We start from the raw sequence: 24,318 nt of genomic DNA, 5'->3' as shown, positions 1-24,318 counted from the left end.
AATTAGGGTGACCAGATGTTCAGATTGTATAGGGACAGTCCTGATTTTGGGGTCTTTTTCTTATATAGGCTCCTATTACCCCCTACCCTCATCCCGATTTTTCACATTTGCTGTCTGGTCACCCTAGCTCCAATCTGTCACCCCCAAAGTACATCAGGAGAAAAATAAGAATTTGTCCCACAATGTGCATATATGCTGTAAGATCTACCAACCAGCTGTCTTCTAGCTATAGTCAGTACTAGAAAATTCAGGATAGCTGTTATGCCCATGTTGCTTTTTTAAAAACAATCATGCATCCTAGCTACAGTATTCTTACAGCTAAACTTCACCACACATTTACCAAGGTACAGTGGTTATGATATAACTGAAGCTAGCAGACACCCAAGCTACTAGACTTGAGGGAAAAAATATCTAGAAACAACCGCCTCTTTGTTTACAATACAATGCCAGACTGTTTCCTATACAATATGTTTCTGACACCAAACTTCATAATCATTATGATCCCCTTGTTAGCACTTTATTACAACATACAAATGCCTCTGAGAACCATTGTTAAAAAAGGAAGATAAGAGAATCTACAGTATGTAATTGAATTTAAAGACAAGAATTAATCAGTTCATAAACTACCATACATTAATCTCATTGAACAGTTGCAGGAGTCTAACCTCTAAAGTTAATGCAAAGGTAACTGGAATCCCCCAGTGAGAACTATTCATACCCATTAATTGTTGCAATACAAGATACCGTAGGTCTGAGTCCGCTGCCTGTTCTTCAGTATCTGAAATGTGCTTCTCGGCAGAGTGGAGGACACCGCTGGGACTCATTTGACTCTGACTTTCACATTAATTTCGTTGTGCTGTGAAGAGCAAAGACAAAATCAATGTCCATCAGTGATTATTCAAGGTAAAATATCTAGTGATATTGAATACCAATGGCAATAGTGAGCATTAAACTTACTTAAGGTTTGTTGAGTTGACAAAGCCATTTATTCCAATCCCACTTCATTGTCTATGATGCATGAGCACAGAAAAACAACACAATTATAATGAAAATGCTGAATTACAATTTTTGGCAATTTAGATGTTAAAGTAACACATTTATTGTGAATAACACTCCTATAGCAGCATACAGCTCAAGAAAGGATTGAATCATGCTAGGATGAAACACACCTCTATGCTAAAAACATGCTACACTATGACTATATACATTTTTGGTGATGGAAAATTTATTTGAGGCCTGTGGCTGATTTGCACATAGAAAAAAATGCAAGAAAAGTGGCAGCTCTCCTGTCCCAGTCTCTTCTCTCGTTGTTCCCCAATAAACAGTGAGTGAAGGCCTGACCTTACTGAAGACAATGGGAGGTTTTCCACTGATAATAATAGACCAGGATTTCATTTTATAACTTCTAAAAACTTTGCAAGCATAGCAACAAAGGGCATGAACTGAATGACTATAAGGCTTTTGTTGCCAGTTGTTGTGAGCACTTCTCAAAAGTTTCCCCCTGGGATCCTTATACAACCATCCTCCTTTCCCCAAAAATCTTGCTGTTATTTTGAAAATGCTATGGGTTATAGCTTAGATAGCTTAGCACATATTTAGCAATGGGAGATCTGATTCTCCTCTCACTTAAATCAAATCAGAGTAAATCAGAAATAACTCTAGTATAATCAATGGAGATGAAGATGGTTAGAAAATATTTCCCAAACCCAGAAAATATTAATTAAAAAAATCAAAATTATTTTTCTCAAAAAACAGAAAACTATTTTTATCAGCTGCAAGTTTACTGTTTTAGCTATATGTAAGTAAATTCAATGGAGGGGATGATAAAAAGGCAAAATTTTCCACAGTACACAGACATCTGTCACACACAAAATTTGTTTAGCTGAAAAGCCAGTTTTCCATTTAAAACCATTTTGATTGAAAATTTTTCACCAGCACTAAGTAGCACAAAATTGGTGTGACAGTAGCATCATCAGGATGAAATGGTTAATTACTCTAATTCTGATAGCCATGCACGAGCATTAGTAGAGGTCCTAGGAACCATATTGCTAAAGAGCTTTCCATTGGGTTTTTCCAGCCAGTGTCCAAGAGGTGATGGATATCTAACTAGCAGAGTAGTATTTCTAAACAAATCAAATATATTCAGAACACAAGTAGGTTCACATGCTAACATCATATGAGATTCAAAACAGACTTTTCATCCAGAACAGATATTGGCTAATGCAACACTGAGTCAGTTAAGTGTCTATAAGCCTAAGAATAACATCAGGGCTTTGTAAGGGGGATTCATCTACTCAGGACGGCATTCCTGACAGACAACATTGGAGGCATTTGGACAGTACAGGGAATGGATAGCACGTAAATATCCAGAGAGAGAAGTAAAAATTTAATATACAATTGGGGTTACCATAAAAAAGTAATAATTGAATACTTATTGTAGAGCTTAAATATGCTAGTTATTTGTTAGAAATAGTAAAGAAATCACTGCTGATCAATATTCCACTTTTCTCGGTTAGATATAAAGATAGCACTCACTCAGATAGTACTCACCTATAACATGAAATCAATGAGGCACCATCTTGTACGGTGATGAGGACTTTCCACAAAGTGCTGGGGAGTCTCAGAGATTTCAGTGGATGTTGAGGACATTCAGCACTGCACACAGGATCAGGTCTTATGTTACGAAATACTGCCCCCTTTCTCCTGCACCCCGCTCTCCTCCAGTGCTGTCATTGTCATCGGAGTGACTATTTAAAACCACAGGGGATTCTCTCCCAACGTGCTGGTCATGGAGGCTGCCATCTTGAATTGAAAACCTAATTTCCCTGAAAATGTATACCCACATTGACCCTGAAATACTGCCCAGTAAGGATCCTAATAAATCCTGCTAGTCACCATCTGAATAAAATTGTCAACCTCAGTGGCATATCTATATTTACAGTGCACTGGAATCAGATCCCAAAACAACCAGGCACAAGATCTTACACCAACAGCTTTCCTTCCCCATATCGTATGTGGCAATGAATAATGATTTCAGGAAACGGAAGAGGTCACTGTGATAAGAAGTCACTGAACGTGGGAGAAAAGCTTTTACAGGTGTGTAAAAACTGCAGATCATAGTGTGAACAGCAACAGGTGAGAGTGAGTGCAATGAAAGCAAGCCTAGAATGTTTTCGTAACACAAAATCTTTGTGGTTTTCCCCATTTGTAGAGGAAACACTATTCACTGTTTTGACCTATAGCAAAGAGACACAGGGAACGGAGAACTAGAATGGAATTTAAAACAAGAACTTCTGAAAAATATAAGCCTTAGGAGAAGGGAATTTTCTTTTTGTTTTATGTTCATATTTTATTTTTATTCCCTGTTTTGGCCTCATTGGCATTATACTGGATTAAATTCTTCTCTTTAAGTAAAATTCCTAATTAATATTTATTTACAACCCAATTATAGTTTTGCATTGCCCTATAAAAAGACTAGCAGTATTTGTATATGTTAATCTCTGCAGCTGAACATACAATAAAACCCCAACAGTGTCTCTTTGGTACCATAACTGCTTTTATTGTCCTGAAGTAGCACAAGCGTTCTATCCACAGTCTACAGAGTACAAAATAAAGCTCCAGTCCTACACTGAGGTGTGCCCAGAAAGAAGGTGCAGCAGTCTGGGGGTGTGAATCACAATGAGAGACTAAGGCCTAAGAGCTTTTAACTCAAGAATAGAGTTTTATATGCAGGTTTACTTTACATTTAAGCCTTTCAGAAAGTTGTATAGGAACCCTTCTCATAAGTGCTGCTAGGAAATGACCTCCCATACACACACACACACAAAAAGTGAGAGAACTAAGTTGAAGAATTCAGTTAAGCTAATGAAGAGAGAGTGAGTGTGAATAATAGAAAATAATCTTTTTTTAATTATAATTAACGATATGCAGGGGGAACCTGGACTTGTGACCACAATAAATAAAATTATTTAATGCTAATAATTTGCAATTCTATTGGCCATTCATAAATCTCAAATCTCGTTACAAAGTTGAGTAGGTATATTCTCTCCATTTTAAAGAAGAGTAAAGTGAGGCACGCAACATAAAATGGCTTGTCTAAGGTTGTAATTAGTCAGTGGCAGAGTCAGTCCTAGAATCCAGGACTCCTGCCTCCAAACTCCACTCATGATATACTAAACTGTGGCTTCCCTCAGTAGCAGAGTCTGTGCACATAAAGGACAATCCGTGCACATGCTACTGAAAGAAATTAAAGTAGTGTCCAGTGTCATAACTTTCATCTGCTAGCTTCTGCCTGGCCAGTTGCCCAAATGAAGGCCAAAGATGTCCTGAATGTGAAAGAAAATATTTGCTGTTTGTAAATTGATTTTTGTTTCCCCTCCTAAACTAAAATCAACCATGCAGATCCAGTCCCGTCAATTTAAAATGTCATGCAGTGTAGCATAACATTCTTTCAAGTGACACTGTCATTCAAGTGATCTCATAAGTTAAAGGGGACATGCCACGGACAGTCTTGTACATTGATGTGAAACTAATATTTCAACTAGCACCTCCTACAAAAATATCCACCCTTAAATTATTTTCTTAAGTGTGCATAAATATGTGTGTTCCTAGGGACAGGAAGGATAGAGGAACTGCGGAGACTATTCATTTGTTTTCCAATATAACCACAATCACTCTCTCTTAGCCATAGCCAAAGAAGGGAGGGACCACCACTGAGCAAATACACTTGAATTAAGTTTATTTGTTAGAAAGGTTTTTATGAGGTCCCTAAAAATTACACTGACTATACTGAGAGTTGTGTGCAGTGTTCAACTTGTGTTCTTTGATATGGGAGTTGGTGGTCCACAGTGATGTAGAAGGTATCAGGGTATTCTTTTGGGAGGAAGGTTTGAAAAGGCCTACACCATGGCACAGTCTGTTGATGTCTAAATGAAAAAAGGCATCACTTTGCAGGCATGTTTATCAAAAGGGTTTAAAATGGGTGTTTTGGCAGTATCTGGAGAAGGGGCAAACTCCATCAGAGTCATCTGTTCAATTCCTCTTTCAAATTGGTGGTAGAATTGGAGCTACTGCCCTCCCCGCTTCCCCCAAACCTCACTACAGTGCTTTCTACAGCTCTGGTCTTCGTAAAAACAAACATTCAAGACATACAGACATTTTGCCGTTTGAGTAGTAAGTTCAAGTTGGAGAGGGAAGGTAGCCCTTCTCCTTCCTCTCACCATGAAATAATGTTACAATGTTGGCAACTTCTTCAAAACATTCGGCCAAAGAAAAGCTGGTGCAATTGATTTGCATCAGTCATCTAATAAGCTGCTCCTTACCCGTCTTACCTGGTCATGACTATGATTCACAAGCCAACTAAAATGCCTACATTCTTCCAGTGTTTGTCTTAATGATTACTATTCCACCAGCTCTTAGAGTAGTTACCAGCTTTAAGAAACTCTTTGTCACATAAGCCTTTGTGAAAATGGCAGCAATAAGCTCATAGGTGTTCTGTACTGCCACTTATCCTAAAATTGCTGTGTATCTTGCTGGGCAAACAGAGTCTGAAACCATAAGGGAAGCAGTGGCAGTGGAAACCAGTTTTAATAAATTGACATCAGACTCTTGATTCCGTGAAACATTTGTCAGGGATGAATATTCACTGTCATCGTTGCTTGCAACACAACTCAATGTCCGAATTAAAACATATTTCTAACCCAGATAGATATAAATTGCAGAAAGGATCCTTTCAAAAATAAAAATAAAAAAGAGCTGAAGGCCATGTCATAATATGCCTCCACTTCCTCCTCTTCTTTGTTTGTCATCTTCCTGGCAAGATGAGTTATCTGACAAATAATTTATTTTCAGAGCAGTCAGGAATGCAAAAAGAATTAGCAAAAAGAAAGAGAGTCATCCTGACACTACCAGGATCAGCAGCAGCAATAAATTGGGAAAATGCCCAGTTTATGCCATTTTAAAGCATAATAGAGCTCACAAAATACTTTGTCCTTTTCTTAGCACAAGATGACTTTGGCATATTACTTTTTTTTTCTGAAGTTGACTCAAAGAACGTAAGTTTTTATACCACACTTTAAAGATCAGATTAAGTCAGGAATCAGTGAACTGTGCTTATGTACAGTAAATAGGTAGCTCTGTTAAAAGCAAATGTTGATTACTGTCCCCGGGTATGGCTTCTAAACTGATACATTGTATTGTTATTCATTAATTATTTGCACCTAGAAGCTCCAGAAAATTTTGTTTACTTTTAAACACTGGATTAAGTGGGAGCAGAGCCAGCTGACATTATATTATGTCAGTGACTCTCTTTTAAATATATTCCGTGTTAGCAGATATTTTGACATTTTCGTTTCATTTTCTGCTTATTATTCTAATTCATTTAATCTGTGCACCTAGCATTCCTGCACAGCTAAGATCAGTTTAAGATTTCACATCTCCAGTTTTCTTTTCCTCTTCCAACTCTTAGTCCAGCTCAGTTACTGTCTTCTGGTATGGTACTTTTCTGTATGCTGCAATGCCCAGAGTACTCTTTTCTTCTATGAAGAAACCCACAGATGTTCTTTGTCTCCAGCTTTGCACAGGGATTTGCTGAAATTAATCACTAACTAGTTTCAGTCTTTCACTGGAATCAAAGCTCATATGGATTTTTTTTAAAGCTTTAGTCAAAAAAATGTATTATTTAAAGAATTATGGAGGATACTTTTACAATTTATAAAAAAATATTTTAATGTTCTTTTTAAAATACTGTTAAAAAAACAAAAAGAAAAATTGGCTTCTCAAAATCTACGTAATCACAAAGGACCCAAAGTATGCACAGGCAGGTACTCTATTTTTAATTAAAATAGCAATGTCAAGATCTCTTGTTGGCCTGGAAATATGCTTATGTCTCAGAAATCAAAGAACAGCATCTGCAGAGGAAAACAATGGAGGAAGCAGATCATTCTAGGGGAAATCTCTATCTGCAGACAACCCCTACCACTACAACCTCATTCTAGTCAGATGCTATTAGCCCTCTTGGAATAGGGCAGAAGAGCGATGCTTGGAAAACATAGGTGCCATGTCATCTACATGCACTTGTATCTTTGCTAGAAGGTCACTTTCCTACAGCTACTGTCAAGTGTCTGCCATATCAGTGTTTATAAGGCCTGTCCTCCATCTACAAAAACAACCATCTCCGCAATAGTATCATAGATTTTCATGGTTACGTCCATGGTCCTGGTTTATTAAACTGTAGGTGAAATCCTGGTCCTAGTGAAGTCAATGGCACAACTTCCACCTACCTCAATGGCGCCAGGATTTCACCCTGTGTTATGCTACCTAGTCTCGCCTATTAGCTGAGGGGGACAGCAAGAATGGCCTATTCTCATGATGGATATCAGCTATGGGGTCATGGTTAAAGTAATGGCTCTGTTCAGGCACAAGAGACACTGATACTTGAAGCAGTGGCACACCCACAAACTCCTGAAGGGAAGGTTTTTGTGAAAGAGAGGGGTTTGCATTGCTACACCCAACCTGCAGTGACCCATTGCCACAACAAACCATTATGGAGCTCAGACTATGCACCTGGCTCACCGTTTAAAGGGGTCTTTTTTTACGTATTTGTTTCTTTGCTTAGTTTTTCTTCGACAGTGTATTTCTTGTTGTGTGTCCAACTTAATGTAACCTATGTAGAAGGGAGGTAAGTCAGTTTACTCACCAATTCTGTGCTACAGAATTCCTTTGTCTGACTAGATATTTGTACAGATTGCAAATTCATATCCTTGTGTGAAAGTACAGCTGGATTTCTGTAGGAACCCTTTAAATATTAAAGTGGAAGTTATAATAGGATTCACTTTCTTTCTGTTCCAAAGAATCCAGTATCAGTCTTTACAACAAGATAGTTACACACAATTAATAGTTTCAAATTCCTTTTACTGAATAACATTCCAAAGATAAACAATTAAAGAACAGAAGTTACAATGCATCCTAGCTAGACTAATGACACTAATGAGAGACTTGTTATTTTCCTTTAAAATGAAGTCTATAACACAGGGCCTGAACCCGAAAATATATATTTATAATACCTTACAAAATAAATACAGGGACTGAGACTTCTGACAATCAGAGATCTTCTGCTTTCATGTAGGCTCACCCTGTGTATTCTATTGAGAGTTAAATAAAACATTCAGTTGTCCTACATAACCAGCTGTTTCAGCATCCACGCTATTGAGTGCATACTCAACTTCAGATAAGAAAAATCCCTGACAATGACTGTAGCTGCTAAGCTCACACATGGTCTTTTGGTTCAATGATGTTATACACCTCACGACGACATTTGGCCTCCAGTCCACATTTCCTCCTGTATGGTGTTTTTCCAGTCTCAATCCCACTGACTTCTGTGAAGTTACAGGAAACTGTACTAAGATCCAACGTACAGATTCATTCCCCCGGGCAACTCTGTCTCCTCACTACTGGATCTGACTGGTGCTCAACATGGCTGAAGTTTTGTATCCCTGAGAGAACTCACTAGTGATTAGTCAGGAGCGTGCAGCTTCTAATTAAGGGTTTGTGTATACAGGCAGGAATGTCTGCCCTTAATGAAGCCTTCCACACCACCTTCAAAACAGGTACTGAGCATGGTTAACAACTTCCTGCACTCCTTCTACTGTGCTGAAATAGCAACTACTTGTGTGTCCTCACTCAAGGCTCTATACTGCCACCTGGTCTGGGAATGTTTCCATATCAACACAGAGCAAGTAGAAACAGCTGCTGTAATTACAGCAAAAGGTATTTTTGTTTGTTTGTTTTTTGCTGAACACCATCAAATAAGAAAAAGAAAAGGTGGCTGCACCAACATTTTACACTTTTCCCCAATATTCTTTAATAAGCTTTATTATTAACTCCGAGGGAATCCTGGTGTAGAGAGCCAACACAAATCCTAGGGTCCCCTTAAGCCGTATGTAAATCTTTTTGATCTCTTATGTGGTACATCTACATGGACCTTTTGCTGGCCCTTTGCACAGGTATGAATTGTACCTTCAATAGGTTCGTCAGACAGTTACAAATATCCATAGATGACTTGTGAGCAGACAAGTTTAAGAAACACTATTCTATAACTTAGGTGACTCATATGGTGAAAATAAATTAACTGGGAATATTCACTGAAACCAATGACTGATTTGCTCATACAAACTATTCCTCGAACAGCTACAAATAATGATTTTTTAAAAAGCCTTATTCACAAGGAATTATTGAACAGAGAAGAGTTAAGTTCACTGGATACAATATTTTAAAAGAATAAATTATCAGTTCTACTTATTCTCTAAGTGGCTACAATAACACGCTAATACAAACTATTTTTTCAATATAACAAGATTGTTGGGGGGTGGGGTGGGGTGGGGGCAGTATGGTTGTATTTTAAATGAGCTTTGTTTCCCAACATTTATTTTATAGACAAAGAACAGTTGCTTACTTTTATAGCAAAAAGATATTTACTATACAAGCAAATAAGAAAAATGGTTTCAGGCACTGCATTTTCATTTGTTGAAGCTTCAGCATATAGAGTGACAACACTGAATTGTTTTAATTTGCAAAGAATTCTTTGTGTGATTACTTTGTTTTGCTTCAATTTAGATCTGCCAGCTTGGAAATGGCTATTTAAAGGTTTGTGGAGGTTGTCAGCATTGTTTTATCACTGTGTAGGCTTATATTAGTGGAGGTTGCTTTCACAATCAGCTTGTATCTTGAAAGTTTAAGACATCTTGCTTTACTAGGCAGCATAAAAATCTGGGGATATATTTTCCACTTGGCTGAGGCCTGAAATCCCTTTCTGGTGGCACAAGTTGCCCCTGCAAAATGCATGTGTATTAAATGAATTGTGCCCACAGTTCAATTTCTGGGGCAACCTGTAAAAAAATGTATCCCTCAAGGTTTAAATAAAATTTAAGCTTGCCCACTGAATCTGAAGTGTTTTGTTTCAAGTTGTTTGACAGAGGAGGAAAAAAAAAAAAAGTCGTGGCAACCATTTCCACAACCATTTCCAGCCCTGATCCAGTCAAGGAACTGGGATGATACCATGTCAGATATGCGACGAATCACGGCTATAAAAGGATAAAATCCACCCATGTGCTGAGTGACCTATGTACCACATAACTCCCATTTGATCCATCTACCGTGGATTCAGATGGGCCTTATGTGATGCAAGACTAGTATTAGTCTGCTGTTGATGGATGAATTTCACCCACAGTGAATACTTGCAGGCAATCCATAATGTGTTTTTTTTTAATCAAATAATAAATGTATCTGAGGAAATTGTGATCTGCTTAGGGATAGTCCATACGTAGAAAAAGAAAACAAAAGTTCATTTAATAAATTTACTGAAGTGTGGGGGAGTTTACATATGATGAGAGACTGCAGGAACTAGTAGTATTCTTTCTTTGAAAACAGAAGTGGTTAAAAAATGTTCAAGATCACAGAACTTAATCCTTTTAGTGTCTTTCAGAAATCAAAACAAACCACTTATTCAAACCCTGTGTGCTTAATCTGATCTGTAACATATACTTACTGTTATTTGTATTGTACTGTCAGTGTACGTGTACTAGACATGGGCCGTACAACTGCACTGTGGCAGACTAGAGTTCTTAGCTGCTTCCCCTTCGAGACCTAGGCCCCTCTCAGTATTTATGGCTAATTTTTTCATTTCTATGCCTTCTTGCCATTACAGTTTAGATCACTGTAAGGTCGGTGAACTTACAGAAAATGGGAAGTTTGGTGAAATGCACCTAGGCGAGATTGCATGACAGGAAGAAATAAGCCCATTTGCAAGTATTCTCAGTTTACAGCCTCTAAAGCTTGAGAGGACTTCTGGAGTTGATGAACCTACATCTAAATTGTTTTCAACCTTTATTTTCTATCTCAAATTCTTCCTGTGCCTGCTATTTAGTCCTTTGTCTATGGGTCACCCTTATTCACGCTCATTTAGGGTGAGCGGACAGCAAATGTGAAAAATCAGGATGGGGGTGGGGGGTAATAGGAGCCTATATAAGAAAAAGACCCCAAAATTGGGACTGTCCCTATAAAATCGGGACATCTGGAAACCCTACACTCATTATGCCAGTTGTTCCACTGAAATCAGTGAGGCCATTCATACAACAAAATGTTCTTCAGTATGAGTAAGGGTGGAAGAATATGGTCCTCTGCTTACTCCTACAGTTGTGCTGTTAGCATTATTAAGAACAGCATCTTACATCTACTGTAGTTTTGGGCACTGACAAATCTCTGGCTGGGATGATTTAGTTGGTGTTGGTCCTGCTTTGAGCAGGGGATGGAACTTGATGACCTCTTGAGGTCTCTTCCAACCCTAATATTCTATGATTCTAATAGTTCCCTATCTATTCATCTTTCAGAGTAGCAGCCGTGTTAGTCTGTATCCGCAAAAAGAACAGGAGTACTTGTGGCACCTTAGAGACTAACAAACTGATTTGAGCATAAGCTTTCGCCCACTTCATCGGATGCATGCAGTGGAAAATACAGTAGGATATATATATATATATACACACAGAACATGAAACAATGGGTATTACCATACACACTATAAGGAGAGTGATCAGTTAAGGTGAGCTATTATCAGCAGGAGAGAAAAAGAACTGTTTGCAGTGGTAATGAAAATGGCCCATTTCTAGCAATTGACAAGAAAATGTGAGGAACTGTAGGGGGAAGGGGGAAATAAGCATGGGGAAATGGTTTGACTTTGTGTAATGGCCCATTATTCAGCGGAATTCACTCTTGTTTTTACTTTGTTAGAAAGAATTCTTTGGGAACTAAACTTTTCACTTCTACAAATCCAAGAATCCCAGCATGCATTTATGCCCCTGAGGTTGAATGTGGAGAAGTAACCCCTCATTAGCAAAGTCCTTTTATAAAATAAATAAGCCACTTGAGCCACTAGAGCACTGATCTTATCTTCAGTTCTGAGATAAGATCTGTCCCAACTTTCCAGCTGACATGTCACACAGAAATTTTGTCCACATTGAACTACAGGTGGTGATACTGTAGGATTCAGGTGCACACCTCCCAACCAGAAACTTAACAAGGATTTCACTAGATTTCATGCAGAAAGGGGATTTTAAAAAAAGCTTTCATAGGTGATTCCCTTGCTAGGGGAGGTTCTTTACTATTTTGCACTCACTGTGGATGGCAAGTGAAATGAACTCAGAGTAGATCGGGCCTTCAGGCATAGCCCTGAGCATGGGGTGGCTTGTAGCTGCACTACTCCAGAAGCCACACCAGGTATGCATTCAGTAACTAACAAAGGCACATTTCTTTCAGAGATTCCTTTTTTCATAGAGGGCAGTAGAGAAAATATTGCACAAGCCCTTTGCAGTATGCACCTTTCTCTCAGAACCAGTGATTTCCAAAGGGGTGGAGCTGCAGCTCCGCCTAATCCCCATTCCTAACCTGCTCGCTGTCTGACCATTTACTTGCAAGGAGGAGTATCGGATGTGCAGCCCATACTGTCCCACCACATATTTGAAGGCAAAACTCAGCTAGGTCAGACCATAAATGCACAGGAATGTTGGATGGGGGCCTGTCACGGGAGACCTCCCTCCTCATGCATTTCTCTTTGCAAACAGTCCTCACATACACTCCACTGTAGGTCCAACACTGTGTGCATTATTTATAATATCTTATACAAGCTCATGTCCCCACAGCATAAGGCTTTTCCCAAGCTTTGACCTGCTAGGCACAGGATGAAAGGGAAGAAAAGATCTCACCTCTCTGAGATCCTGGGCTTCTTTACCCTTCCTTCCAGCCTCCCCCTCTCCCTTCCTGTCTCTTTTTTTAACCATCCCCAGCTAATGAGCTGAGTGCCCTAGTTAACTGGTTAATCACCCAGTCCTTAATTATCTCCTCTGTTTGGCCCCTGAGGGGAAGCTTGCAGGGTGGTGAGTCAGCCTTAGGCTACTCCCACTCTGTCACAGGGTCTTATTCCTCTGCTCTGCTGCATAGTAGTATGTTAGATAGTAGGTATGTTACATTTTTATATGTAAAAAGACTTCTCCATGGCAGGGATACGCTGTTTTCGTTTCTCATTAGTTGCCCAGCAAGGATCTCCCCATACTGAGGAAGACTGAAATGTTTTATTCCATTGGGTTTGTGAAAACAGCACGTACTAAAGAAAAAGATACAAAGAAATAAAACACTAACAATACTAGATCAATGAAGGATAGGAGCCTAAATTCACTGCCACTGATCATTTTTGATCAGTGAAGCCAAGAATATTGGATACCATGTTGGTCCTGCAGTGACTAACCCTAGTCCAGTTATAACAAAATATTACCTCTGCCAAAATAAATCCAGGTCAAGGAGTGTTTGAAACAAAACTAACTAGTCTGTTTCCTTACTAGTATGATAGTCAATTAATACTATGCCTCTTGCTGTCAGTATCTGATGCTGGACTAACATCTGCAGCAGCTGCAGTGGGCACATAAGGAAAACAGAACGCTATTTCTTATTTAGATTGAGGTTAGCGCTCCACTGGACCTCCAATGCAGCATGGCTACCATGAATCAGCAATAACAGACTGATTCAAATGCTGCATAGCCTTTCACGGGGATTAATATTGGACTTGCTAAAGAGCTAGATTAGAAGAAGGAATGACCACCTTCATTTACAGGGTGTACAGCAGAGAAAAGAATAGACAACATATATTAACTCTAATCAATATAAGAAGCCTCCTCTGAACAGTGTTCAATTTTAAAACCAAGCATGCATTATTTTCACTTATTGCCTTTACTTTGAGCCATTATGAAAGTCTATATCCTTCCTTCTCCACAAACGGAGATTCTACAGAAATGTTGTCACCCAGCATGAAACTATACAGTGTAGAAAAGAAACCTTTAGTCAACTTAAAAGGATTAATGCATTGCTTTCAACAAAAGCTCAGCAGGTCTTCCTAGTCAAGCTCTTTGAGTTTACTTAAGATTTTTGTTTGTTTGATTAAAACAAGTGTAAACTTGAGATTTCATGTAGGATAATCAGGTTTGTTTGATATCAAGGGAAAAGTGGCCCTCTTGGAAAATCTCATGTGCTGAGATGTGCAGACGAGGAGGAAGTTGGGATAGGAAAGAGATTTTGGCTATAAAATCCCAAGCTTAGCATAGTTTTCTTTTTTTGACTGCTGTAGTTTAACTGCTGTAAAGCCCATATACAGAAAAGCTTCTTATAATTTCATAATGAAAGATTTGAACAGTTTCATTACATTTGATGGTTCCAGTTCTTGTTTGGGGTGGTTACAAGCATAACATGAAGCTTAGAATCAGTTTCATGTCATTGTTAAAGTACAAAATAATGTTTGTGCTGTGTGTGTAGAAATAGCTTGCGTTATACAGTGAAGTAAAAATAGATTTTCGCTATCTTTGAACAAGAAAAACGGAGGATCATATCACAATTATGTTACAGACTATAAGTACTATAACGAGAGTGTTAAAAACCTGGACTGAAATTGATTCCAAAATTACAAACAAATAAGAAACTGTATTTTGAACATGATCTCCTACATAATTTGGAATTTCAGTGCATTACTTATCTGTTAATCAAAGTCACCTTTCTTGTAACCTTAACTGTTTGAATATATTTTCTGTTCGAGTGTCAATACAAGTCAATAGAGAAGGTCACTGAGGCTGCTTCACAGTTCACACAGTGTCCTTTATCATCATCATAGTGTACTTGCTGAAGAGCCAAACAACTGAAGCACTAAGCAAAATCAGCAAAACTTGCATCCTTGGAATTGCAAAAACAATAATTTCAATTAAAAATAGAGCTTGTTGACAGATTACATGAACTAGAGAAACCCTGATAATTACAGTGGCGGTGAGATGCCAAAAAGTACAGTTGTCCTGCTGTAACATGACACTGTTAGCAGACAAGCATTGTCTTCTTTGTGACTGAAAAAGGAGCATTTACCCTTGGGGGCTTTATGGTCAACTCCCCACCCATCCACACAATAACTGGATGAGCCTTAAATATTTTGGAAGTTTAATTCAGCTGCACAAATATTTGGGCTTAGTCCTGCAGATACTGCCTTTCCATGGTTACTTTACAAAATCTAGTGGCAGTAGCAGCAGTGCTGTCCTTACTACTTACATTGCTATAGTGTCCAAAATATACAAGGTATTTTCCAAACACGTGTTTTTCTGTCCCAAAGAGCTTGCAATGCAATGGCAGACATGGTACAACAAGTTGGAGCTAGTATAAGACTCCCCATTCCCAGATCACCCCTTTGCAGCACAGTTTGGAACTGCAGCTTCCCCAACACACTCTTCAGCCTACTATATCTATCTGCCTTTATGACTTAGCCCTCTGACAAGCCAATTTAGAGCATTCCACCCCTCTAGAGAAAGGGCAACAAAAGCACAAAACAAAGGGATCTTCAGCCCAGCCAGGATCAGCATCCAGACCCCTTCCATACAGACCAGGCTCAGCTGCAACAGCCTGTCTCAACTCCCACCAGCAGGTGCTGGGCTCAGATCCTCCCAACAATCCAGTCCAGGTCCACCCGCCTACAAAGGGCTCAGGCCCACACAGTCCCCAGACAGCTCCTGGCCCTCAACAAGGTTTCTTGCCCCCAGGTGGGAGGGAGCGAGCAGGCAGTCTGATATCCTCCGGTCAGCCCTAAACTGTGGAGTTTTCTTCCTCTTAAGATCAATACCCAGTGCAAGCATAGCAGGCCTGGGCTAACTAAACAGGGCTGTCTTGCCCCAGGTCTCCTGCACCTTAGAGGACCAGGCAGCCCTGTTACAAGGCTCCAACAATACATGGGGGAAAATAGGAAGACTGGTGGATGGGGGGGGGAATAAAATCATAGTATTACGTAGTTGTGTTGCACACATCTAGTTACAAATGTGTTCCACAATATATACAAAATTCCTTCCCACCCCACAAGGCAAAGAGCCTTTTTACTCAATCAGCCATCCTTTCCTACTGTCAACTAAATGCAATGCCAACCAAACACAAAGAGGGTCTCGGAATGTTATCCCTGATCCTCTCCTTCTCTGTCCAAACATCCTCCTCTATCCAGCTTTCCTTTCCACACCCTGTCCTTTCATACAATCCAACCACACTCTGTCCCCACACTAACTGGCAATGGAGAGAAGGTGGCAGGAGAGAGAGATGCCTGACTCAAGTGATGCCAGATGGGTCTACTTGGTCCTTCTGCTGTCTGACCACAGATTAGAGGACTAGAATTTGCAGCAAGCGCTGCAATTTGCAGACTGTGCTTGAAAAGACTCAAGGGGAGTTTGAACGAGTCTATGGGACTATCAATTGTTTCCCAGCTTCAGGAAGCTGGTGTGCCCTACAGAGGGTTTGGATACTATTCCACAGAGATTGGGAAGCATAAATCCTCCAAGAGATGAACCCTAGTGAAGTGTATATATGAATTTTATTTTGCATTTGAACTTGTGGTAATAAGTATTAAAACTTGGGGAGGGAGGAAAAATGGTAAATTTAAAAAGCTGTTATTGACAATATTCACAAATTTTTCTAGGGTTATAGGTAAACTTATGTATTAAGAGATAGATTTCATAAACATTTTCCATTAAGAAGTTTCAATCACTCTTGTTCTCTCACAGATTTAACTCAGATAGATAGAATCCTGAAAAGATTAAACTCCATTCTGTACCAAAACAGAGAAATAAACTGAGCTACAGGAAGGGGAAAGAAATATTATACCTGAAACTGGACAATCCTGTCACATTAGCCAAGGTTTTAATTGTGCCCATTAAAAGTCTGTTTTCAAAAGTGTAGTGATAAACACATTGCACATGCCAGGTAAATATAAGGAGCACAACCCCTAGGCTTTCAAGACCTCTCACCGGGTGTTGAGTACCTTAACTCAGTGGAAGTTGAAGGCATTCAACAACTTGTAGAAAGGCATGCAGCAGCCTGCATAACTGACCCTTCCATTCATTTTGTTTGTTCTTCCGCTGGAATTTTCGAAGGGGCCTAACACCTAATGATTTAGACACCAACTCCCACTGACTTTCCGAAATCCCAGCCTTCATGAGTGAAGTCAAAAAAATCCAGTAGGAAAAACTCCAGAAATTCCAGTAGAATGAGAAAGGAAATGGATATGAGTGTCTGTACGTCTGTCCAGGTTCATCCATTTATTCTTAAGAACATTCCTAGATTGGGTTAAAACTAACATTTTGTAACTAGTATTTATAAATCTGGATGGTTTTCATTTTAATTTTGCATATGTTATAACAATACTCTACTCACAACAGAAAATCTATAGAGAGCAGACATCCCTAAAAGATGTAAATGTGCTACTTTGATTTGTTCTGATACCGGACTATAAAAATAAATTCAGGTATCCTTACGTTTTAAAAGCTTATCCGCACTGCAGGTTTTTATGCAGTGAGGTCCCATTTTAATTAAACAGCCCTCCTTTGGTTCTGCAGAATCTGTGCTCATGGTCTGATGGAAGAAGCATTTAGTCAATTAACTATTTTATTAGCCAATTGATTTTTTTCTGTAGGTTCTTAACTCCTTGTACCTGTTAGGAATGGTTATGAAAGCTGAATAAATTGGTTTCTTTCATCTCTAAAAGGCAACAATAAATATTAAAACAGTTTGAACAAGGTTTCAGTGGGGAACCTAAATATGAATAAAAAATACCTGCCGTGTATTATACAATGTAAAATACTAACTGCTCGGAGCAGCACAGTATTTCAATAAATCATTGTGTCACACTGACCTTTATTAATATACTGTTTCTCAACTTAAAGCATCAGTCCTGCTGCTTTAAAAGATCTTTTGTTGTGAGAGACCTGAGGAGTCATCAGGTAACAAAATAATGATTTGTTATCCAGAGGACTCACTAAATCACTACTTTAAGAGGAAACAAAAAATGACGAAAATTATCATAGGAGCAATTTAATTTTTGAAACTTATCTGGCATCACAAGAGGACACATACACATTCCTGAAACAAACAGAAAATGTGATTTATATAACCAGTTAGTGAACTCACAGGAAAAAACAACAACCCACCAACACCATCACTTCCATTTCCAGTAGATAATAGACTGCTTAATTTTATGGAACATCCTGCTGTTATGAAGTGCTGAAGTGATGCAATGACAATATGGCATTATAAAATGCAATTCACTACCCTGGCTGAAATGCAGCAGATTTATTAGTTTCTTTGTACCAAGGGCCTAATTGGACAGGTTATCGCTGTGTGTGAGGTAAGCATTTGTGCGGTGATGGAAAAAAGACCCTCTTGACACAGTGCATGTGTTCCTCTAGAGAACCCTCAGTGTTTAAATCCAAAGGAATGAAGAAAGCTCCAGCTCTAATTAAAGAGCCACACTGTGGTTGAGCTAAAAGTGCGGGTTTTCAGTTGGAGGGTGAATCTGAGCTGGGGGATCAGACTTTTTCTATTTAATAAAATAAAATCACATTTTACTTATTAATTAACCCAGAATATTTATTAATACCGGGGAGGAGGGGTATGTTAAACATCTGTGCATATCTCTCTATCAGTGTTATAGAGGGCAAACAATTTATGAGTTTAACTTGTATAAGCTTTATACAGGGTAAAACAGATTTATTTGGGGTTTGGACCACACTGGGAACTGGGCATCTGGGTATCTCTCCATCCCTAAATTACAAAAAAAAAATAAAAAAAAAATCAGGAATGAAGGGATCAAAGTCAGTAACCATTACATTTAAATGCCAAATGAAAATGCCAGCATATTGCATTTTCAAATCCAATTTAATCAAAACATACTAAGGTTATGCTTTACTTTTCCCAGCATGTGACATCTATGATGCAGACATGGCATTGCTATGTTAGCAATGATTGCATTAGGGAGTGTCAGATGTGCTGGAGACACTAGATTTGTTGACATTTTTTAATGCACCCACCGTGCACCCTGTCTAGCCAGTCCCAGAGCACTACAGGAGAAGCAAGGTATAATAAAGTTGATTGATTTGTGTTTGTCACTCATTCAAGTGGCTTCCAGTTCGATGTTTCTCACTATCATTCTTTCGTTGTATTTGGAGTCACTGAAATTTCAGATTCCAAGCTGTTGGGTTGTCAGCTAGTTCAAAACATCTGCACAGCATGAACAAAATTCACTGTCCTCTGTGCAAACTGTTTTGGTAGCTCTGATAGAGAGCACAGCTATCCCTCCTTTTATGCTCCAGTAGATAATATTCTGCCTTTTCTTATGAGAAGAAAAGTTTTTATTTGATAGATTTTTTTTCTGTTTTTTTTTTTAAGTACAAAAAGTCTCAAATGCCATAGCAGTATGTGGCCAAGGGAGTTTACAGTGAATTTGAATCACTGCATGTCCTTATTATAGTCTCTCCTTAGATTTAAAGTCTTGGTGACAAAAAAGTACTGGTCTCTGAAATTGCTAAGACTAAAATGTGATGCAGCTATTATATAATATGACTCATGAAGCACCATACTCTGAATTGAAACATTAATAACAGAACATAATTTTCTTTTGTTTGTATTTGCTAGTCCAAAAGTTCTTTGCCCATTGAAATTTATCATCAGTGAATCAGCTTCTTCCTGTGAACTTGCCAAACAATTGCATTCTGTAGGAACACTTTACATCTTGGCCAAATTTACCAGGCTCAGCCTAGGAGTTTTTAAAGCCTAGGGATTTAAACAAACAAAAACTTGATTTCTTCTTTCTTCTTCCCTTTTTTTTAAAAAATAATCTTTATATACACAGCGTGGTTTGTTGCTGTCAATCCAGAAGGGCCCTGATGGGAGACACAAGGTCACTGAAGCTGAAAAGAGACATTACACAAGTAGTTAGGATGAAAGAAAATCCCACTGGGCCTTTGAATTTACTATTTCCTGGCTAAGGGGACTCAAAATAAATGTATCACCGTCTGGAGTCACCAGCCATATTCTATCTCATGAGGCTAACATTACAGTCAGAATTAAACAGGTGAAGTGGATGAGACCGTTATGTATTATACATACATCATCAGTGACTTGGCTGCTGTACATGAGGGGACTGGGTCCATTGAAAAGTCAGCAGAAAAGCTCTCATTGATTTTAATGGGGCCAGGATTTCACCATTGAAATGTTTTAGGAGAGACCATCTGATTTCACTTTCTTCAGAAAGTAAATAGTTGTATAGGTATATGGAAGTTTAAAGGAGGAAACTGATGATGATTCAGAAGGATCATCATTAAATTGCCTCCTTACCAAAAGCAAAGTTTATTTTCATTTTCCTTAGAGGAGCATATGGTTCCACTGTGGGAAAAATCCTTCAGGATTAGAAACAAGCAAGCATTGAGGTTTGATAGTCTGGGGCTTAAACCCTAGATTGAGGAGATCTGGATTCTGTTCCTAGTTCTGCTACTGACTTCTTCAGTGACCTTGGACAAGACATTGAATTTTTCAGCTCGCCATCTTTAAAACCAGGATAAAAATACTTCCCTACTTCATCTGGGTGTTAAAAGGAAAAAAAAAAAGAAGATTAATGTATGTGTGGTGCTGATACTACGAGTGCCGTAGAAAATCCTTTTTAAAATAACCACAGTGGCATAACAAACCATTTATAGGTAAAAAGAAACATTTTCACATTGGACGCTCAAGAGGTGAACATCCAGGTGCGTGATGGAACTAACTCTTCATACACTTTTGGAGGTTCACCAGGTGTCCTTCATACAAGGTAATTTAGTGAACAACCTTGTCAGCACTCTCTCCTGTCCTTGAGAAAAACCAAAGAAACTCTCCAAAGAATAAACTGTGCTCAGATCTGAACTCCATGTCTGACCTCACACAAGGCCCAACTGTGACCTACAGCTGGGTCATTCCATTTAAAATTGACAAACTCACTGAGGGATGCGGGGGAACTGCAGCTAAATTGTGTAACGTCCTTCCTTATTAATTAAGAGAAAACTCAATGGCCAGAATTATACAACTCACCTTTATACCTCTAGGCAGGGTATGAGTTACCCACTTTAGTTTGTTTTTGACTAATTCTTCCCATTAGTGAAATCTGGAGTAATGGTTTAATCACGCAACTGAATAATGAGGGAAGTTCACCTCCAAAAATAATATAACAGAATCATAATTGTTTAACTATGACTTCAGAAAATTTGCTACTTAAATGTTCTGGACTTGATGCTTAATATTGTGCTGATCCTGCAGCATTATGTCCAGTGTTGTCTGTCATGTTGTATGACTGATGTAATGCGACATGATACATCACAGTCAGGCAGCCATTCACTATAGTTAGAAAAAAAGCTTTTTTTCTTTGGCAGAAATGGGAGTCCTCTGAAGTAATCTGTTAAGTTAAAACTGCAGTTAAGCTCCTCACCAGTGTTTCATGCTCTTCAACCCCTCACAATCATACAAGCAGCTGAGTGCTGTAGATCCCCTGGACAAGTGAGAAAGAACAAGTCAAAAAATTGTTTTGCCTATAAGGCAAAAGCTCTTGATGAAGGCTCTTGATGAAAAGTGACCTTTAAAAAAATCTGCCTAAATTCTTGCCACTGATTCTCTAGGAAATTCAGCTTGCTTCAAACACAAACTTCATCACATCAGCTGAAATCTCAAGGTAACAATCCAAATGAGATCACTGCACCATCATCTTGCTCTGAATTTCCCCCCCGCCCCTGGGGGAGGGGAGGGGTTAGAGGGGTGCATGTCAGCAGTCTGCAGTTTGACCATCTCTGACACACACAACGTTAAGACATGAATTGAGCCATAAATGCCAAATTTAAGGGCTATATCTTACCCTGGACCTGAATGTGCAGCCACCATTGATGTTAATGGGAGCTGCTTATCTTGGGATTGAGGGGGGAGATATGGTTCTGAGTGCCTTGAGGATCAAAGACGACTGAATGGAAAGGGAGAGGGAAGTTACATATTGTTCTTCCTTTGTTTTATCATCCTCGTCGGGAGACTCTAGTGAAGTGGTGGGTTTTGAATTTGTTCATCCCTGTGGCAAGACCCTTCACGGTTCTTCTGAGTTCTAGATGCAGAGAGCTCCATAGCAGAGAGGCAGCCACTATTTGTCCCGCTCTCTTGAGTCTAACTCTGTTTTGGTCAAGAGTGCTCTTTTGCTTAGCGAGCACAGTCCTTATGGTAAATCATCTTGGAGGGAAAAGCAGCTTAGTCTCTGAGAAAGCCTGACCTCAGCCTACTGATTGCTTAGTCTGGCATTGGATCAGGAGCCCACATGATGTCCAGTGCACTGAAGAGACATGTCAGAGTATTCTTATGTTCCGGCTACATTCTGAACCAGTTTTGCTGGGGCTCTTGTAAGCATTCCTATGGTCATGATCAGAGGGCATGAATTCAAGGATCTCTGTGGTTAGGTCTGCACCCATTAAGTGGAAGCAGAACTTTGCCACCCATAGAAACAGGAAGGTCCTTTAAACAGCTGTTGCTGTCTTGGTAACCCAGAAGTAGTGTAAAAGCTGGATGGACAGCCTGGTTATACTTCCAGCTATTTCCCCATTTCACACAGTGCAGTTTTAGCCATATTTAGCTTCAGCCAGCTGCCCTTCAGCCAATCACTGATCTCACCGAGACAACTGGAAAAGAGTATTGTTTGGCTTTGTAAAGGATCCATATAGCTGGATGTCTTTTGCCTAGTGCTGCCTCAGTCTCTTTCTCAATGACTTTACATATTTGGTACATTTTAGAGCGCTGCAGAATTCCACAAAAGAGAACTCTAAAGGCACATCTGCTTATGAAAAAAGACTTGGACAAACTTGTCCATTTCCTTGTAGCCCTTGCTGGTCTCTAAAGTGAGTCAGTAGCACAGTGGCACATTTAGGGTTAGTGGAGCCCTGTGCGCAGCTTCATTTTCGGTGTCCCCCCCCGACCCCCCTCGGGACCCAGCCAAGAAGAAGAACGTTCTCTCTTATCTCCCCCCTGTTTATCATTCTTTTTTTCATCCTCCTCCTCTTATATTATAAGTAATGGGAAGTAAATGAAAATAAAGTGAGGTATCTTGACTGGGGCAGAGGGTTGGGGTGCAGGAGGAGCTGCGGGCTCTGGGAGGAAGTTTGGGTGCTGTGTGCGGGCTCTGAGCTGGGGTAGGGGGTTGGGGTACAGGAGGGGAGCAGGGGTGCATCACTTACATCGGGTGGCGCAACTCCCAAAGTGACCAGCACACACCCCCCTCTGACAGAGGCTCCTAGGCAGTGGGGGAGGGGTCTCAGCGCACTGCTGCCTGCAGGTGCTGCCCCTGCAGCTCCCATTGGCCGCTGTTCCTAGCCAATGGGAGCTATGGAGTTGGTGCTTGGGGTGGGGGCAGTGCACGGAGACACCCACCGTCCCAGGGACCGCAGGGACATGCTGTCCACTTCCAGGAATGGCATGGCATGGAGGGAGGGAGGCAGAGTGGTCAGGGAGCTGCCTTAGCCCTGCTGCTGGCACGTCTTTGCATGCCCCTTGTGGGGGAAGGGAGCAGCAGGTCTCCATGCGCTGCCCAGGGCAGGGGCGGTGCACGGAGCTGCCTCCCCCATTGCCGGGGTGCACAGAGACATGCCAGCAGCCAGCCACTTCAGGGAGCAGTGTGGGGCCACCAACCACGGCATGCAAGCAGCCTGCTGGCCTGAGTCCTGGGGACTCACGGGCAGATTATCAGATATTTGTCCTGCATTTTGGGGCCTCCCTGTTGTTAGGTGCCCATGCCACCACACGGTTTGTTTCATGGTAAATCTGCTCCTGCAGTAGCATCCTAATGTTGGTCATGAGAAGCATGCTGCTGAGAGACTCAGTAGATCAATGTTCATCTGTTGCTACAAGAAGACTATCCATCAAGGTGACCAATGCAGTCACTAGCTCACAGTCATGGGAAAAGTCCAGAACGATGGCAGAGGTTAGGTGTAGCTGGACATGGATCTTTGCCATATACTTGGCTATGCTGCTTAGAAATGGGAAGTGGGGCACCAGGCTGTAGGTTCTTTGTATATGCTCCTTAAACGTACATTGAGAAATAGACAGTGCAAAGTGAATTGTAGCTACTGCTGATGCAGATGTTCAGCTAGTACCCCTAGATTGTCCCCAGGAGGAAGGGAATAATTTAGTTTGCTTCTCAGCTCTGGTACACTGTACTAGACAAGCTGATACATGCTTCTATGAGCAAATCGGCTTCTAAAACTTACTTATTACACTATACAGTCATCACATTAGAAGTGGTAAGATGACCTGGAAAAAGCAGAGATAATGCAAGCTACAGGGTAAATACTGAAAATAAATACCAGTAGAAATGGTTACATATGATTATGAGAACATGAGAAAGAGAGCGGATATAATTACACTTCATCAAGGAGTGTAAACTGT

At 39.9% G+C, this 24,318-nt stretch overlaps 1 long non-coding RNA gene across 1 annotated transcript in view; it reads right to left on the bottom strand.

Moving 5' to 3' along the window:
- Positions 1-509: 509 nt before the first annotated feature.
- LOC120384641 overlaps positions 510-24,318 on the bottom strand; it is a 77,736-nt gene continuing 53,927 nt past the window's right edge. Inside the window, exons 3-5 of the long non-coding RNA XR_005589007.1 lie at positions 2,551-2,655; positions 958-1,008; positions 510-856 (exon numbers count right to left, since the gene is read on the bottom strand). This is a non-coding gene — a long non-coding RNA (uncharacterized LOC120384641). The remainder of the gene's footprint in view (positions 857-957; positions 1,009-2,550; positions 2,656-24,318) is intronic.

Source organism: Mauremys reevesii, linkage group 16 (assembly GCF_016161935.1).
Source record: "Mauremys reevesii isolate NIE-2019 linkage group 16, ASM1616193v1, whole genome shotgun sequence".
In the NCBI taxonomy this organism is placed as follows: domain Eukaryota; kingdom Metazoa; phylum Chordata; order Testudines; family Geoemydidae; genus Mauremys; species Mauremys reevesii.
The sequence above is the reverse complement of the archived record's forward strand: the minus strand, read 5'-3'. Positions and strand labels throughout refer to the sequence as shown.